The 18376-nt window shown below is 40.4% G+C and overlaps 1 long non-coding RNA gene across 3 annotated transcripts; it reads left to right on the top strand.

Annotated features, from left to right (window-relative positions):
- Positions 1–7294: 7294 nt before the first annotated feature.
- On the top strand, positions 7295–18373 carry LOC309710236. 3 transcript variants are annotated; one of them, XR_014277689.1, is made up of 4 exons: positions 7295–7313; positions 9589–9688; positions 9912–11752; positions 18290–18373. It is a non-coding gene; the product is annotated as an uncharacterized lncRNA (long non-coding RNA). The 3 variants fall into 3 exon arrangements; XR_014277690.1 differs by lacking the exon at positions 7295–7313 and adding an exon at positions 8783–8922; XR_014277691.1 differs by lacking the exon at positions 7295–7313 and adding an exon at positions 8783–8962.
- Positions 18374–18376: the final 3 nt, after the last annotated feature.

Below are 18376 nucleotides of genomic sequence, written 5' to 3'. Positions count from 1 at the left end.
TGTCTGCATTTCAAAAAAAAAAAAAAGAGTATGTGTTTCTGTTACTGGATCGTGTAAAACAACCACACAATCTTCCAAAATACCCAGTGTCAGTAGGTTTCAGTGATTTGAATATGTAAAACATGTTTACTATTGTTAACACATCTCTAGTATTTATTCTAATGTTGGAATTTCCACTTATAGTCTTATAGCCACCACGTGCTTCACAATAAAAAAAACAGAAAAAAAAAACTACAGAACTTAATTTTAATATTGTTAAAAAATTTCCAAATGTAAGTCTAAAAAGATGCATTTTTACCTGCCTCTTGAAAGAGACCACTGAGTCCACAGATCTCAAGATCTCAGAGTCTGGGGGACACTGTGGCAAAGCTCCAGTTTTCAGTCTCGTATTATTCAAAACAAGTAGTCCCTGATCACATGACTTCAAGGAGCTGCTGGGAATGTATGGAGGAGCTCCGGAAGTCAAAAACAGAATCTTAAAATGGACCCAGAATTCAGTGTGGAGCTGGGTCAGCAATGGTGAGGTATGAAAGTACTTAGAACAATAAGCCTCACAGTAGTGTTCTGAATGTGATGGCATCAGCCACACATGGGTAAATCAGTCCATTTGTTCACTTTATTAATCTGGTTTGCAGTTTTCTTCACTACTATAATTCATTAATCATTTTTAAATGGTTTGGCCAAACCACCATAAAAGCTACCCTCTTGTGTCTTTGTAATTAGGTCAGTTTGTGAGTTAAGTTGTGTCCAACTATATTTAGTTGACCTCTTTTATGGGCCTGCTAGTTGTGTTTTTAAATTTTGTCTTTTGAACTTTTTTGAGGGTTAAAAGAAAGAAAACCATTTTTTCCTGTGTCCTCTGTGCCTGGGCTGCTTGGTCCCTCACACTGAACAACCTGCAGGTGTTCCAAGGAGTTTCTGCTTAGACAAGTGAACAATGAATTTCAATAATCTACACAAGATGAAAAAATGCATCAATAATAATCTCAGGTTCAGAGCGTGACACAATGGGACTTAACTTGGCAAGTGAAAACAAAAAGAGCAAACTAGAGATTACACATGAACATCAAGAATGAACAAAGAGTCAAAATTCTAAGGTTCCTGATAGATGATTTACCAAATGTTGTAAGGGGACAAAGGAGCTACCTTTGGCAGAAATCTGTCAGGGCACACACAGGAACTTCTGTTTTTTCTTCATTAAGTTGCAGGAAGTTGTCAGCCATCCAACTTTGAAGAGAGTCTAAGAAATTATTTTGGATCAGCAGCTTAGAAACATCTTGGGGTTAAAAAGAGATGTATATTTGAATTTCATCTGCATAGCAGTGATATTAAATGTCCTTGAAGGTGCTCAGAATATGCAGACGAGGGAGCAGACATAATAGAAACAAGAAGAGCCAAATGTGGCACACCATAGGTAAGAGAAATAGATGAGGAACTCTTACTCTCCTACTTAGAAAAGCATTTTATGATCTGAACCAATGCAGAAGGTAAGGTACAACACCAGTAAAACAGAACATTCTCCTGCATCACTTTGAATCTAAATATTAAAATATCAGTATAGACCACTCTATCAGGAGCTGTTGCACGAGACTGTGACCTTTCAGCTTTTGGTACTGACAACACTACTTGCCCTGCAGAGAGGTGGTCAGTCTTTTTAATGTTAAGACAAACACTGCAGTCGGAAATGCCCATTTCAACTGCTGCTACAAGCAACTCTATTGAGTATTTAAAAAATGTAAATCAATTAACAAAGAAACGTGTCCACTGGTTCTACTATGAATTCAGTTGGGAATCAACCAGACAGACTACACACAATTCCACTACCACACCAGTTTCCACCACAAAACTTCATAAACCTGCCGGCTGTTACCAGAAAACCCCAATGATAACAACAGGACCAGGGTTAAATCACTAACACAATATCTGAAGTGGACAATATGGGGGGAAAAAGAAGTTAAAAGTAGGGATGGGAAGCTCGAAACTAATGTTTCGAGACTGCATCAAGCTTCCGAAGCACAGATGTTTCAGTTCAATTTTATTTATACAGTGCCAAATCAGAACAGCAGTCGCATCAAGACGCTATATATTGAAAGGTAGACTCAGTAATAATACATACAACTAACTACCCAATATGACCCCCTATGAGCAAGCACAATGGCAACAGTAGGAAGGAATAACTCCGATTTGACAGGAAGTAACCGCCAGCAGAAGGGCCTGAAAACTGAAGACTCTCCCTCCCATTCTACTTCTAAGCTCCCAGCAGCCTAAATCTATAGCAGCTTAAATAAGGGAAGATTTGTGCTTACCTGATCCAGCCCTAACTATAAACTTAACCAAAAAGGAAAATTTTAAGGCTCTTAAAGCTTAAAAGTAGAGACGGTGTCTGCATCCTGAATCTAAACAGGGGACTGTTTTCATAGAAGAGGGGCCTGAAAGCTTCGCCTCCCATTGCACTTTTAAATAATCTAGGAACAACAATAACCCCACAATCTGAGAGCAAAGTGCTCTAATTGGGGTGATACGGTCCAATAAGTTCATTAAGATAACCTTGGGGCCTGATTGTTCCAGTTCTGGATTTAACAGGGAGCCAATGAAGGGAAGCCAGTACAGGAGAAGTCTGCTCTCTCTTTCCTGTCAGGACTCTTGCTGCAGTATTTTGGATCAACTGAAGGCTTTTCAGGGAGTTTTTAGGACATCCTGATAATAATGAATTTTCAGGAGTCCAGCCAAGAAGGAATAAATGCATGAACTAGTTTTTCAGCATCACTCTGAGACAGGATGTTTTTAATTTTAGAGATGTTGCGTAAATGGAAGAAAGCAGTCCCACATTGCCAAGGTAATGCCATCCAGAGTACGAATCTGGTTATGTACCATATTTCATTGAGTTTTAGGGTCGGGTAATAACCGTAGTTTTAGAATTTAGAATTTACAAGATTTCGAAACACTGCTCCAAAGCGTGGCTCAAAACGCGTCAGCCCACTTCTGACAGATGGCGTACCCGCTGCTTCTGGCCATTGCGAGGCGCCAGCATGATTTTTTAATGAACCACAGTCATTGTAATTACTGAATTAATGTTTGTGATACTACCGCTTACACGTGCATGTTTAAAAAGAAGCAATACCCTCTTTTTTGTTGTGGATTGTGAAGACCAATATCTGATCTGATCTGAATATCTGATGCTTAAAGACTGGAATTCAAAGTGTAATCAAAGAAATATTTAGAGACAATGTATAAGTATCTCATTCAGTGATTGCTGTCATATAGATGAGAGAAAGCGAGAAAAACAGAGATTCGTTAAAATATCTGAATTAAAAAAAAACGCCTCTGCTTTCAGTGAGGACATAAAACGGGAGGACTCTTCAGCTCTGACTCCGTCTGTTCTCTAGTTGTTTTCTACTTTCAACAGAAAATGTTATTTGCTGACGTATCAAGTGACTCACTCTAACCCTTTACTCACAAACTGTGCTGCCATAAGGAATATATTTATACTGCAGTATGTATACTGAAAATGTAGAAAAACACGTCCATTAATTACAGGCGAACTATTTCTTATTTCTTTTTTCCTTTTCCCACTTTTTTTAATTCCCACTGGTGCGAACATCTCATAAACAACAGGAAGCTGCAGGGTCACTATGACCAAAACTGTAGGTTCAAGCATCATGTCAGTGTCACAGATACAGCATCCACAGCAGTGTGGACTTACGGAAAGTTTCTTCATGGTTCAGAGGCTGCTCAGCAGAAGATAATCACACGAACTAGAAAACTTAAAAATCAACCAAACGCATCCAGAGTTTGAGTCCAAAAGAAGCTGTAAACCAGTGTCCTTATTACGGTAAACACAGCAGTCTTTTCTCTGTATGTTTGACTTTGTAAAACGAGTTACTGTGGGGGGGAAAGGAGTTTTAACAGGTGGAGATATTTGGGCTTGCTGTCTTTAACAGTCACAATATTTTTCTAGCCTTGTTTCTGTGGCAATTTCTCTAAAACATAAAATGTAAATCAATATTACCAGAATTATTGAAATTCTGGTATCATACCAGTAAATTATATATATATTCATTTGTTTGGAATTGTGCTGTGCTTGTCTATTCTATTCAGTTTTATTTATACAGCGCCAAATCACAGCAACAGTCTCAAGGCGCTTTATACTGATATAGAACCTAGTGCAGGGGTCAGCAACCTTTAGCACCCAAAGAGCCATTTGGACGCGATTTCCACGCAAAAGAAAACACTGGGAGCCGCAAATACTTTTTGACATCTAAAATGAAGATAACACTGTATATATTGTTTTTTTGGGGGTTTGTTTGTTTTTTTACCTTTATGCTTTGTGTGAACAACTAAGGTGCGTTGCTTAAAACCATGAAGTGCTACAGAGAAAATTACATTTTATTTATGTAATTAATACATTTTGAACTCTTAAAGAAATATAACAAAAGCAAAGACACCCAGCGGAACTAAAATGACCCAGCAAACAAAAACTTTTGGAGCCTTGATCTGACTTTTAAAAAAATAATTGGAAAAAAAGCACTGTGCTGCTGAAAAATGAAAAATAGATATTTGCAAAATTCTGCCTAAATATGTATTTTACCTGGTTAATGTGTGTGGCGGGGCCTGGTCTGCAGCGCCGCTGCAGGGAAGGAGGACGCCGCCTTAACGTCTGTGCTATCTATGCTGTTGTGTTGGCGTGTGTCGGGCTGTGAGCTGAAAAGCTACAACAGGTGTTGTGCCAAAAAGTGATTGTCTGCCAGAAAGTGATTGCCGTCCGCGGGAGCGGTTAAAGGTGCAGCGCCCGGATTACTTGCGTTGACAGCTACTTCCGTGCAACTGATATAACGTGGGAAAAACCCAAACACATTTATGCCTTTGTTATGTCATCTATAGAACTTTAACGTGTCTTGTAACCGAACTATGACGCTTATCAGAAGGTTGCTTTCAGTGTGTAGCGCAGTCACGAATGACTACACGCATCACGATGGAATAATTAATGCCTACAGGCTTAGTATGTCTACTCTCGTTGTTCATATTTGTTATAAGACTGTCGAATAGTAGTTAAAACAATAAAGACCTATTGTGCCAGTATCACCATGACTCTTTCTTGTTTGTTCAGAATAACGGCTGAGAACATGGCATTTTAGCGCTACCAAAAAATGATTGTGACTTAACTCGTGACAGAAACAATATTTCCAGCTTCAAACGTGTTGGGTATCATACAGAAGGGCTATATGTGACATATTATATCCCAAACAGTCCATTAGAACTGCTGAATAACTTTTAAAATAACATTAATACCGATAATATGCCGTTTTCAAGCTGCCAAAAAGTGATTGTGGCCTATAACTTGTCACTGAAACAGTATTTCTGCTTCAAACTTGTTGGGTATCATCAAAAAGGGTTAAACGTGACACACAGGAGCCCAAACATTCCCTCAGAACTGCTGAATAACTTTTAAAAGAACATTATTACCGATAACATGTCATTTTCAACCTGCCAGAAAGTGAATGCCGCCTATATCTTATCACTGAAACAATGTTTCTGCTTCAAAATTGTTGGATATCATCCAGGAGGGTTACATGTGACATATTATATCCCAAACACTCTCCAAGAACTGCTGAATATCAGAATCAGAATCAGAATACTTTATTAATCCCGAAGGAAATTGGGGTTACAGCAGGCAGCACGCTAATGGCGCATGCGCACTTACAAAGGAACCTTCTGACCAACTTTACACAAACATCACATTTGGGAGACATGTCAGAAAGGTAGGCTGATAGGAAAAAAACAACGAAAATACATAACATGAGATAAGAGGAGGAGAAAAAAAACTCCACTCAGACTGAGCTCCTAGTGGGAGATCAGTTTGATAACAGAAAAAACACCTCAGCACAAAAAGCACATGACTATCAATACACCATAGAAACACAAGACAAGCAACAGGGGCGGGTAAAGGGTAAGAGAGAGCCGGTGTAGACAGTGCATCCGGTCCTGCAGTATGTCTGCGCTGGTCCAGTCGACTGCCATCTTCCCCGGTAGGGCACAAGTATCGAAGGCGTTTGGAAAGGGAGGGGGGATGAGTGTGTGCATATCAGTGCATGTGTGTGTGTGTCCAGAGTTCAGCTGAGACAGTGTCGCCCCGCCAGGCTAAGTAAACAGTCTTCCAGCCAACCCAGGTGGCCTTGCATGGAATGGGGGGAACAGTCTAAACACAGTCGTCATCAGGGTGTTTTGTTCAGCTCCAGCCTTGAGGCGGCAGCTGGCGTCTGGGTGTCAGCAGTGGCGGTCCTAGCCAGTTTGGCGCCCTGGGCGAACACCCCCTCTGGCGCCCCCCCCCCCCCCCCCCCTCCACACACACACACACACACACACACACACACACACACACACAAAACATATTAAGGATTGTACATTAACATAAAATTGTTGTACACACACATATGAAGAGAGAGAGAGTATGCATAGTATACAAATGGCTACCAAACAGCCATCATAATTCGTCATACAATGAGAACAGTACGAATCAACAACTGACAATGACTAATTATTAATATTAAAATCTGTAACATAATGTACTGTTTGGAGTTTAGTCTGTTACTGTTGCTATTTTTACCATTTCTTCTGTAACTCACATAATTTCCTTAGGGATTAATAAAGTATTCTGATTCTGATTGTTTCAGGATGACCTGCCAGTATCCAATGACACATCTGCTTACCTGCATCTTTTGCTCGTTTCTCCTCCTCTTCTTTTCTCTTTTTCTAAACTGAGGACCTGATGGCTTTGAACTTTTCTTGTCCGTCTTCCATTGGTTTTAATTTTGCACTCCAGTATGAACACCCATCTCAACCCAAGGATCACCACAACATGACACACCTACACCTTAGTTCACAGATTCACTTTGTCTAGGGTGCATTTCTGAGATTTCACACAACCCAGGATTCAAATCATGAATACATAATGGATTTGGATTTATAACATTATAAATGAAATGTGCTCTATTTGGAAGCAGCAAGCCCCCCTTTGATGGCTTGTGTGTGAGACTTTAAATCATCAAACTGTAAATTTTAAATTGTTATTGATCCCTTTACCCCTGGTCCTAAAGTGTATATTTATTTTCTTACTCTTCTTATATATATTTTTTGTTTGCTTGCACTGCTGTAACTGGAGCCTTGTCGTCCGTCTCTCTATATCAGGGTCCCCAATCCCAGTCCACGAGGGCCGGTGTCCCTGCAGGTTTTAGATCTCACCCTGGGTCAACACACCTGAATCACATGATTAGTTCATTACCAGGCCTCTGGAGAACTGAAGACACGTTGAGAAGGTAATGTATCCATTTAAATCAGCTGTGATGGATCAAGGACACATCTAAACCATGCAGGGACACCGGCCCTCGTGGACTGGGATTGGGGACCCCTGCTCTATATACTGGACTGTATGTAGCGGAGATGACAATAAAGTTTACTTTGACTTCAGCAGCAAGCAGGCGCACCGAGGGCTCTCGCGCTCACTTTTCGTGTATAGAATTTTGAAAAAACATCGGTGCAAATTATAAGTCTGTCTCATAATGTCTGGTGTTTTCGTGTTTGTTGGTTTCTTTTTATTTTGTGTTACTTTGCGAGTTGGTTATTAGATGCTGCTCCAGCCGGTCAGAGAATCCCCCGCCGCCCCGCCCTCTCCTCTCTGCGCCGCAAGCAGCAGGCGCACCTGGCAAACGAAGGGCGCCCTTACTCCCAGCAAATGGGCGATAGAAAGCCGATCGGTGCCTATGCCATTCCCAATATGCGCTGGCTGACGTCGGGCCAGCATGAGTACAAGCATTTTTATTTTTTTTTTTATTTTTGCCGATGTCCGTGATGCCGCCCCCCACCACGATGCCGCCCCGGGCAACCGCCCGTGTCGCCCGTATCTAAAACCGCTACTGGGTCTCCGCATGAAGTGATGATGGTTTTTACTTTAGTGCGAACAACTCATATGAATTTCAAAGCTGTTCTAACAGTCCAACACTGGTCTCTCAATCTCCCGTTGGAGAGCCGCGAGCTTTCTATGATGTTATCCAAACTTACGTTCCGTGATGTTGTCATTCTTTTTGCTCAAAGAGCAGGTTCTGAGAACTCACGACCGCAGTGCACTTCCCCAAGATGTGATCGAATTTGCGCTCAAAGGTGTTATTCGAGCTAGCCCCTCCAGATGTAATCCGGTTTTTCACTCAGAGGTCTTGTTCTGAATTAATACCGATAATATGTCATTTTCAAGCTGCCAAAAAGTGATTGCCGCCTATAACTTATCACTGAAACAATATTTCTGCTTCAAACTTATTGGGTGTAATGAACCGCTGATCTGTACCATAAGTCATCCTTGCGGGGGTTGTCGGAACTGTATGCGCAGTCGCACTAAGGACAGATGTGCTCAGAGGCATGCCCCGTAACGCGTATAGAGCAGTCTGTCGCGGCAGGAATAAGCAGTGTTGGGGAGTAACGGAATACATGTACCGCCGTTACGTATTTAAAATACAAAATATGAGTAACTGTATTCCGTTACAGTTACCGTTTAAAAAGGTGGTATTCAGAATACAGTTACTTTGTTGAAATAAATGGATTACACTGCGGTACTTTCCTGTTTCATTTTGTCGCGGGTCAGGACTGTTTGGGTTTTGTTTGACAGCTACATTCTGTTGTTCCAGGCGGCAGCGTTATGGTTGCCATGGTTACAGGGCGACGCTCTCTCTCTCTCTGCGACTGTGTGCTTCCTGGGTGAGAGAGCGCCTTTTCGTTGTTGTAGTTGTTGTGCTAAGCTAACAGGCAGAATGCTACAAGCATAGCTCTAAAGAATGTAGCATCATGGGCAGTATAGTCCGTGTTGCAGGGAGAATGGACTGCCATACACGTTATGGGTCTGTGAGCGCGAGGAGGGAGAAAAAGGGGAGTGGAAAGGTACGAGTTGTCATCGAGGAAAAACGGGAGCTGGAAGCATGTAAATATAATAATAACCACTTCAGCCAAGAGTGCCTGACAGCCCAGTTGTAAGTAAGCTATTAAGACTCGACTGTACACCGTGTTCGTGTTTTCCTCCGAAAACAATAAGTTCCGTTGGAGCAGCCTTTCAACGCCTCTCTCTGTCTCTCGCAAGAAAAGTTGACCCACACAACAAAGTAAAGCTAGTTTTCAGCTACGAGCCGACAGGGACCCCGCCGTATTAGTCAGAGGTCCCTTTACTACAGTTCGGAGTCGCGGACCTCCAGTAATAGTAATAAATCACACAGCAATAGCACATTCACGTTGTTGTAAAAAGCATGATAATATATTAAGTAATCCAAAGTATTCAGAATACGTTACTCTCATTGAGTAACGTAACGGAATACGTTACAGAATACATTCTGGGGCATGTTTTCTGTATTCTGTAATAGAATACATTTTAAAAGTAACCTTCCCAACACTGGGAATAAGTTGTACAAAGTCCATGTAAGTTACGATAATACTTTGATAAGTATGATAAGTGTGTTTCTAATGTAAGGTATGTTGCTGCGTTTGTATTGTGAGCTATCTGAAAACCTTTTTATTCTGTATTTACGTTACTTACATCCATGTGCTATTTTTTAGCTAGACATGTGTGTCATGCAAGCTAGCAGCACCCCATGAGAAACGGGCCAAAGTGTTTAAGTGTTTACCGGAGTTTTGCACCCTTGGCAAGCGGACTGAGGTATGTGATGAGAGATGATCTGTTGTTATATTTTATTTAACTGAACTGTGTAATCCCTTGATGCTGTTTGAAGTAACCCCTTTTGTTTTATTTAATCTGTGACTGTATATCTCAGAATTACTTGTTTGAACTTGCCTGAATTAACTTAAGCTCATTGTTGTTATTGCTCATTGTTATAGTTCAAAAAGTACTGTACGGGTATCAATTTTTTCTTATTTTATAGTTTTCACGGTGCTCAACGTCCAGAGAATGAGCCGTGTGTGGTGAGGAAATAAATGGCTGCACCCGTTAGAGACTCTTCTGTCGTTCTTGATGCCAACGGCTGCTACAGTGAAAACTCATCGCTGCCTTGCAGCCATCTACACTCATCTTATTCTTTCGTCGAACTGTGAGTAAAGGAGTGTATCGCATCATCCAGAGACTGCTGGATCAGTAAAGGACTCAAAATAAGGACATTATAAATACAATGTCATGCACACCTTCATCTTGTAAGCTGTGTGAGCAAATGATCTTCAACATGGCAGTCTAAAGTAATGCAAGAAAGAAAGACCTCTTCTGTATTTAACACAGTAGCATGTAAAGTTGTGATGCTGAATATCCCACATTTCTTACATCAGAATGTCTAAGACTGAATCTGGGCTTTATGCTATCAGTTGTACTTCTGTAAAAACTTAAGTGGCAAATTGTCTGATTTGAGGGCATCATCAGTATTATTTGGGTTTTGTTGCCAGTCTGTGAGGTTAAAGGTGTAAATATCTAAGTTGAGTGTTAATAAGTTTGAAACCACCACTCAACCCATTTGAGTTCAGATATATACACTTAAAAGGGCAGGTGCAACAAGCCAAAAATAAAATTAATAATAATGTTGTCCCCTGTTGAAGAAATAGACAAATCTACAGAGGCACAAGAGGCCAGGTCCAGCTCCAGAGAGCGAAGACTAACAGAAAAGGGGCAGGAGATGCATGTACAGGAAGCCAAGAAAAATGAAAGGTCATTTAGCAAGGCATATGAGTCCTGGAAGGAGTTAGCAAGAGGAGTTAGAACAAAGCTGAAAGGTTTCTGCTCAAACGAAGACCTTGTTAGAACACAAACGGACATTAAGGCTAAAGAAGCATTAATGCATGAACTGTATGAGCCTATCCGACGTAATCATACTTCTACTCCAGATGTTGTCAAGAAAATGGATGCGTGTGTTGCCCTAACAACAGAAATTTGTGATCTCATTAGTAAATGACTAGAAGATATAGATAAGACTTTTAATGACAGGCTCGAGAAGGAGCGTGTAAGGATGATATTAAGTAAGGAGGAGTATGGATCTGTTTTTGGGAAAACTGAAACAGAAACAGTTATTTCAGAGCATTCAAAGGGCTCAGATTCATACTCTGGAGCCACCTCTACGACTTCTAGCAAACGTGTGGATGCCGAAGCTGACCTTGCAGCTAAACTAGAACAGGCGAAGGCAATGCAACGAATACATGAACAGCAAGCCAAGTTGAGTAGCTTAGAACATGAGTGGAAAATCAAGGAAGCACAAATGATTGCAGAAATGACAGCAAAGCTAGAGGAAGAGAGAACTAAACTGCAACAGCTACAGGCAGAAAATGAGGTAAAAGTAGCAGCAGCCAGAGTGAGAGCTTACAACAACTACGATGGATTGGAAAGCCTTAAGTATGAAGCAGATGACAAATCACAACTTGATAGCCAAATCATTGAATCTCAGAATCCATTGAATCCACAGGCTGAATCATTTCGACCTCAGTGTGCACCACCTGAGATTTTGCAAAAGCAACAGGAGGTCAGCTTAACACAGGAGCTTGCAAGCTTGTTCGTCTCTAACCGTCTGCCTGCACCTGAACCCACAGTGTTCACTGGTAGCCCTTTAAAGTTTATAGACTGGAAGATATCCTTTATGGCATTGATTGGCCACAAACCCCTCCCCGCAGGCGAAAAAATGTTGTACTTGAAAAGTTATCTTGCAGGTGAGGCACGGAAGGCGGTCGAAGGATTCTTCTATCGAAACTCAGAAGATGCATATCAGGGTGCCTGGGAGATTCTTCAGGAGAGGTATGGAAGTTCATTTGTCATCCAAAAGGCTTTCAGGGATAAACTGATGAAATGGCCAAAAATAGCTCCCAATGACCCAGTAGCCCTCAGAGAGTTTTCAGATTTCCTTCAAAGTTGTGCCGAGGCCATCCCTCATGTTAAAGGGCTGGCAATTCTAAATGATTGTGAAGAAAATCATAAACTTCTCAAAAAACTACCCGAATGGCTGGTACGCAGATGGGGTTGCGTTGTTGTGGATGAACTAGACAGATGTCAAGAGTATCCACCATTTGCTCATTTCACCAAATTTCTACAAAGGGAAGCTAGAATAGCCTGCAACCCCATTGCTTCTCCCTTCTTATTAACCACTAAAGTAACAGATGAAAGGCTTCCTAAGAGAACCAAGGCACTCAGCACCAATGCTCAAGCTAAGCACTCTGCAGGTAAACCAGGGACCTTAATTTCAAAGCCAAGACCACCATGCTTCGTCTGCAACGATGAAACACACGGTGTCGCCAAGTGCCCAACCTTTGCCACAAGGCTTCCTGATGAAAAGAGAGCTTTCATTCGTGAAAACCATCTTTGCTTCGGCTGTTTAAGAAAGGGTCACACTAGTAAAGAATGCAAAAGAAGGCACACATGCACTATATGTGGTCGAAATCATCCAACTTGCTTGCACATAGAGAGAATTGAGGGAGCCAGTGAAATGTTAAACAGTGATTCACCATCTGCAGGAAATGAGACAAAGGAAGTCCGCAATGTCATGTCACACACATTGACAAGATACTCCTCAGCTACGTCTAGCATTGTTCCAGTTTTTGTGTCATTGGCAGAAGACCCCCACAGTGAGATTCTCACATATGCTCTGCTCGACACACAGAGCGATTCAACTTTCATCTTGGGAGATCTGGTCTCTGCACTAAATGTGAAGACTCAGCCAGTGCAATTAAGGCTCAGTACAATGACAGCAGTAGACACAGTCATAGCTAGCAAAGTGGCTTGTGGATTGCAAGTTCGTGGGCTCCATAGTGAGTCGCATGTTCAGCTACGCCAGGCATACACAAGGGATTTCATCCCAGTCGATAAGTCTCACATTCCTACAAAGGACACCGCACTTCAGTGGCCACATCTGAGGCAACTGGCAAACAAGCTGCAGCCACTTCAAGACTGTGAAGTGGGATTGCTGATTGGCTATGATTGCCCATCAGCACTGGCCCCATTGGGTATCATACAGAAGGGCTACATGTTACATATTATATCCCAAACAGTCCATTAGAACTGCTGAATAACTTTTAAAAGAACATTAATACCGATAATAGTCATTTTCAAGCTGACAAAAAGTGATTGGCGCCTATATCCTGTCACTGAAATAATATTTCTGCTTCAAATTTTATGGACATCATTCCCAAGGGTTATATGCAACACATTTTGCTGCAAATTTAAATCAAGCCTTTATTGCACAGTGTATAAAACCTCAAATTTCAAAAATGTTGTAATTCAAAAATAATACAAAACAAGGATAATGGCCAAATAGAAACAGGTGGGAGGAGATCTGCTTAAACAAATTAGGAACACTGAGTAATAGGAAAGAGAAAACAAGCGGTAATAAAAATGTCGATCCAATACAGCACTTATTAATTGAAACGAAAACCAAAAACGAATAACAATTACATCCAATTAAAGAAGAAACCACCAGTTAAAATAAACTAACAAATAGACCAGAAACAGGGGGTATAGCGGAAGCTCAACACCAGTAAACCATGGAACAACATATATATTAATTCTTTGCATACAGTAACTATGCTAACATGTTAGGAAACACAAAATAATTGAATAATCCTACAAACAAATTGCAATCAAAGCTGAACTCTAATGTTGTGAACAACACAGAAACGCACACAGCAACACGAACATAAATTAATGAATTAATAAACAAATAAACAACCAATAAATATTATAGGAGACAACGATACAAAACAAGAAACATTTCAAATCCCTAGAAAAATTGACAGCGTCCCTAACTTTCTGACCAGCATGCTTCACAAACAAATGGGGGTTTTTTTTGCTCTTGTGGGGCTTTTTTTTTGGGGGGGGGGAACAATGTTTAAAGCAATAACAATAATAATATTTATATTTATGACAAGGTGCAATAATAATTAATGTGCAATAATAACAGTGTGCAATACACATACACTTCTTCTTTTTTTTATTACTAAGTTAATATACTGTGTTGTGTTGTTTGTGTTGCGTTGTGATGTGTCATATCGTGTCGTGTTGTATTATATGTATTGCTGACATAGGACAGTTTTCCAATCTCATTGTACTATTGTACTATGTATGACTGTGCAATGAAGAGTTATCTTATCTCTTCTTGGCACAGCTCCTGTGGTACCACCGTGGGTAAATGTTGCAGCCAGTATGAATTAGACAAAACAAGGTAACACGAGTATTTTGTTAAAAGTGTTATACAAATAAGTATGTAAATAACAATCTTGCAAAATACTCAGATCATAAAGCAGTCCACCATTCATTACAACTACAATAAGTCATATGATGTGTGGTCTGTGATATTTTTAAAATTAAATTTTGTTTCATGATTTTTTTTATCATCTTTTTAAGCTGAATAGGCTGAGGACATGTAAAACAAAAGCATTTATCCATTGAGTGTCACCATCGTGGTTCCCACAATAGTGGCATAGGTCAGTCAGGTCATCTTCAAATACAAGAAGCAAATACTTTACTTTTAACAATAATGAACTCTGTTTGCAAGACTACATAATAAGATTATAGCAAAAAAAGAACAATATTAAAAACACATTCAAGATAACAGTCTGTATTTTACCATTTAATTTATATTTGTAATGATACCTGTATTCTCAAGAAGACATATTGCAATCTGTTGTCTCTGACTTGCAATACTTGAAGCAGAGTTCTCAAACTCTACTGGAACATCTTTTAAGATGCACTCTGCAAACTGTGAATAAAATATATAACAATGCAGTCATTATTTGAAGTAACATTTGCTATTCAAAAAATTTGAATCATATTTATTTTTAGAAAAATCACAGTAAGTGCTTGTGTTGAACAAGAACGAGGACACAAATGGATACAATGGAAGAGACAGAGCAGAGACTAGAACCAAAAGCAAGTGGTTTTATTAAGGCAGGTAAACATGAACAAAACGCCAGCAAAGATGGAACAGGAGTAACAACTAAAGTGGGAAAATAATTATGAAAACTGTTATGAAACTATGATAAATATGAACCAATTTCGACAACTATCACAGCTCCTTCCTGAAACATCCTTGCTGCAGGAAGGAGCGCTTTCCCAGATAATTCATCCCAACAGCAGTTAGACTCTATAACTCAATCACGATGTCATAATTCACTGGACTTTGTGGACATCCATGGTTACAATTCATGCACATTGCACCTTCTATGTTTATGGACGTGCAGGTATACAGTATATGTATGTATATGTATACATATGTATATTTAGTGTGTACATATGTGTGTTCATGTATATCTATACGTATAGATATCTATTACTTTATGTGAACAGTAGTGGTAGAATGGTTATGTTAAGTTATGTTTTTGAAATGGTTTTCTAGGGATTTGAAATGTTTCTTGTTTTGTATCGTTGTCTCCTATAATATTTATTGGTTGTTTATTTGTTTATTAATTCATTAATTTATGTTCGTGTTGCTGTGTGCGTTTCTGTGTTGTTCACAACATTAGAGTTCAGCTTTGATTGCAATTTGTTTGTAGGATTATTCAATTATTTTGTGTTTCCTAACATGTTAGCATAGTTACTGTATGCAAAGAATTAATATATATGTTGTTCCATGGTTTACTGGTGTTGAGCTTCCGCTATACCCCCTGTTTCTGGTCTATTTGTTAGTTTATTTTAACTGGTGGTTTCTTCTTTAATTGGATGTAATTGTTATTCGTTTTTGGTTTTCGTTTCAATTAATAAGTGCTGTATTGGATCGACATTTTTATTACCGCTTGTTTTCTCTTTCCTATTACTCAGTGTTCCTAATTTGTTTAAGCAGATCTCCTCCCACCTGTTTCCATTTGGCCATTATCCTTGTTTTGTATTATTTTTGAATTACAACATTTCTGACGTTTTATGCACAGGTTGAAAATGACATGTTATCGGTATTAATGTTCTTTTAAAAGTTATTCAGCAGTTCTGAGGGAATGTTTGGGCTCCTGTGTGTCACATTTAACCCTTCTTGATGATACCCAACAAATTTGAAGCCGAAATATTGTTTCTGTCACGAGTTAGGACACACACACACACACACACACACACACACACACACACACACACACACTATATCAGTTGCACGGAAGTATCTGGCAACGCAAGTAATCCGGGCGCTGCAGCTTTAAGCAGCTGCGCGCGCTCCCGCGGACGGCAATCACTTTCTGGCACATCACCTGCTGCGGTGAGATAAGGAAGACAGGATAAACGCTTGCGTCGTTGTTTCACAGAACAGCATTATCAAAATGTGGCGATGGTCACATTATCCAGCAGACGTCACCGTGGAGATGGGCTCGAATGTTTCAGTGTTTCACGGAGCCTCGCCCTGTCCAACACTAGTTAAAAGTACAAACCGTGGATATATAAGTAAATAATATTCTGCGCTTGACAAACACGTAAATTCCCACACTTGCTCAATGAGCAAGACCTACCACACCTGGTGCACAGGTGTGCACCTCCCACTACACCCGCTATTGTCAGTGCTGCCAATTCTCCTGGGGATCTCGGAATTCCCAGACAATACACAATCGTCATTTGAAAAAAAACAGGAAAGTGGGTGGAGAAGAAGCAACAGTTTCACGAAAATCCCACAAATGTGTTCATCCGCCCACACTTTTCGATCAGACAGAGGGCGGAGATTGGTTTTCACCAGCATGACTACCTCACTGGAGGTATGCGACTGCCCAATGTTGACCCCAACTCTGCCCGTGGAAACTTTTATTTCCTGTGTAGATTTAGAAAAAAAAAAAGGCAAACTTCAGTCAGTAGTTGCATATCTTTGGTACAGAGTCCCTACCCAAGTCAAAGTTGTTGCTGCAGAGGCAACACTGAGAGATGATACTTCTTCCAAGGTGATACTTGAATGTGCCATAGTTACAAGTAATGTTATTATTTTGGAGGATACTTAAAGTAAATACAGTTAAGCATATACAGTGGATATTATTCTGGTCTCGGACAGAAAAAACAATGTCAATCGGTTTATTTTTCTAAGCGCTAAATTAACTCAGGTTTGAGGGGGTATTCAAGCCTTTCCCAGCTGTGTTCAGTTAACTGTCGGGTTCACGCTCAAATCCACACCACTGATCAGTTTAAAATCACTAACCTGGTGTGAGGAAACCGAAGAACCCGGAGAAAGCATGCAAACTCAAAGCAATGACCTCATTCTGAAATGTGTGAATGTGAGCTTGAATTGTTGTCTGTGACTCTGCAGCCCACCACATCTCTTAAGTGGCATGCTTTAGCTAATCGACACCCTTGAATTGGGGAGGGGGGTGATTTATGGATATTTCACAGTCATTAATTACCCACACGGGAAGCACAGTTGTGCATCAAGAACATCCTGAGCTCTCATTTGGTGGGTCCTCTCGGGGTTCCTCCCACAGCCCATAGACATGCAGTTAGTGGGGTCAGGGTTTGCTGGTGATTCTAAATTGGTTGTCGGTTTCTCTGTGTTAGCGCTACATAAGCAGAGTGAATCAAAGACCATCTATACTGAGAGGTGACAAGTTTTAGATTTAATAGAATATATTTACCATTTGTATACTTCAGGTAATGTAATGCTATAGACTTTTCCCCCCAAGTGTCTATAAATGATTCTTTCCCAATTAACTGGCTGTAGCTCAGGTGGCAGAGCAGGTCAGCCACTAATCAGAAGGTCGGTGGTTCGATCCCAGGCTGCATGCCAAATATCCTTGGGCAAGATACTAACCCCATGTTTGCCTACTGGTGGTGGTCAGAGGGCCCGGTGGCGCCTGTGTCCAGCAGCCTCGCCTCTGTCAGTGCGCCCCAGGGCAGCTGTGGCTACAATGTAGCTTGCTATCGCCAGTGTGTGAATGTGTGTGTGAATGGGTGGATGACTGAATGTAGTGTAAAGCGCTTTGGGGTCCTATGGACTAGAAAAGCGCTATACAAATGCAGGCCATAACTGTGCAGATTAATTTATTCCATTAAAGGGAACAACATGAACATTTTAAAAACACAAATTAACACCAAAGCACAGGTTTAAAAACGTTCGCTTCATATGTCAACAGTACTGTAATCAGAGTGGCGTTTGGCTTTATTTTCTCTAAAAGCATACAGTTCTGTGAGATATAAGTCATGCATGAACTAGTTTTCAGCACTACTGAGACAGGATGTTTCCAATTATAGAGATCTTGTGCAAATGCAAGTCCTACATATTTGTTTAATAGTCACACGGAAGGAAAAGGAAATCCAGGTTAAAGATTAGAAGTCATCCAGGTCTTTGTGTCTTTGAAACGTTCCATCATTTGTCTTTTCCCCATCATATAGCTCCAGTCTGGTTTACACTTTTGGTTTCCAGCAAGTTCATAACATTAAGTGAAGAAGAGACAAAGATTTCAGCGCACTTCTGCATCC

This window comes from Aulonocara stuartgranti (assembly GCF_965226115.1).
Source record: "Aulonocara stuartgranti genome assembly, chromosome: 7".
Taxonomy (NCBI): domain Eukaryota; kingdom Metazoa; phylum Chordata; class Actinopteri; order Cichliformes; family Cichlidae; genus Aulonocara; species Aulonocara stuartgranti.
This window is presented reverse-complemented; position numbering and strand designations above follow the sequence as displayed.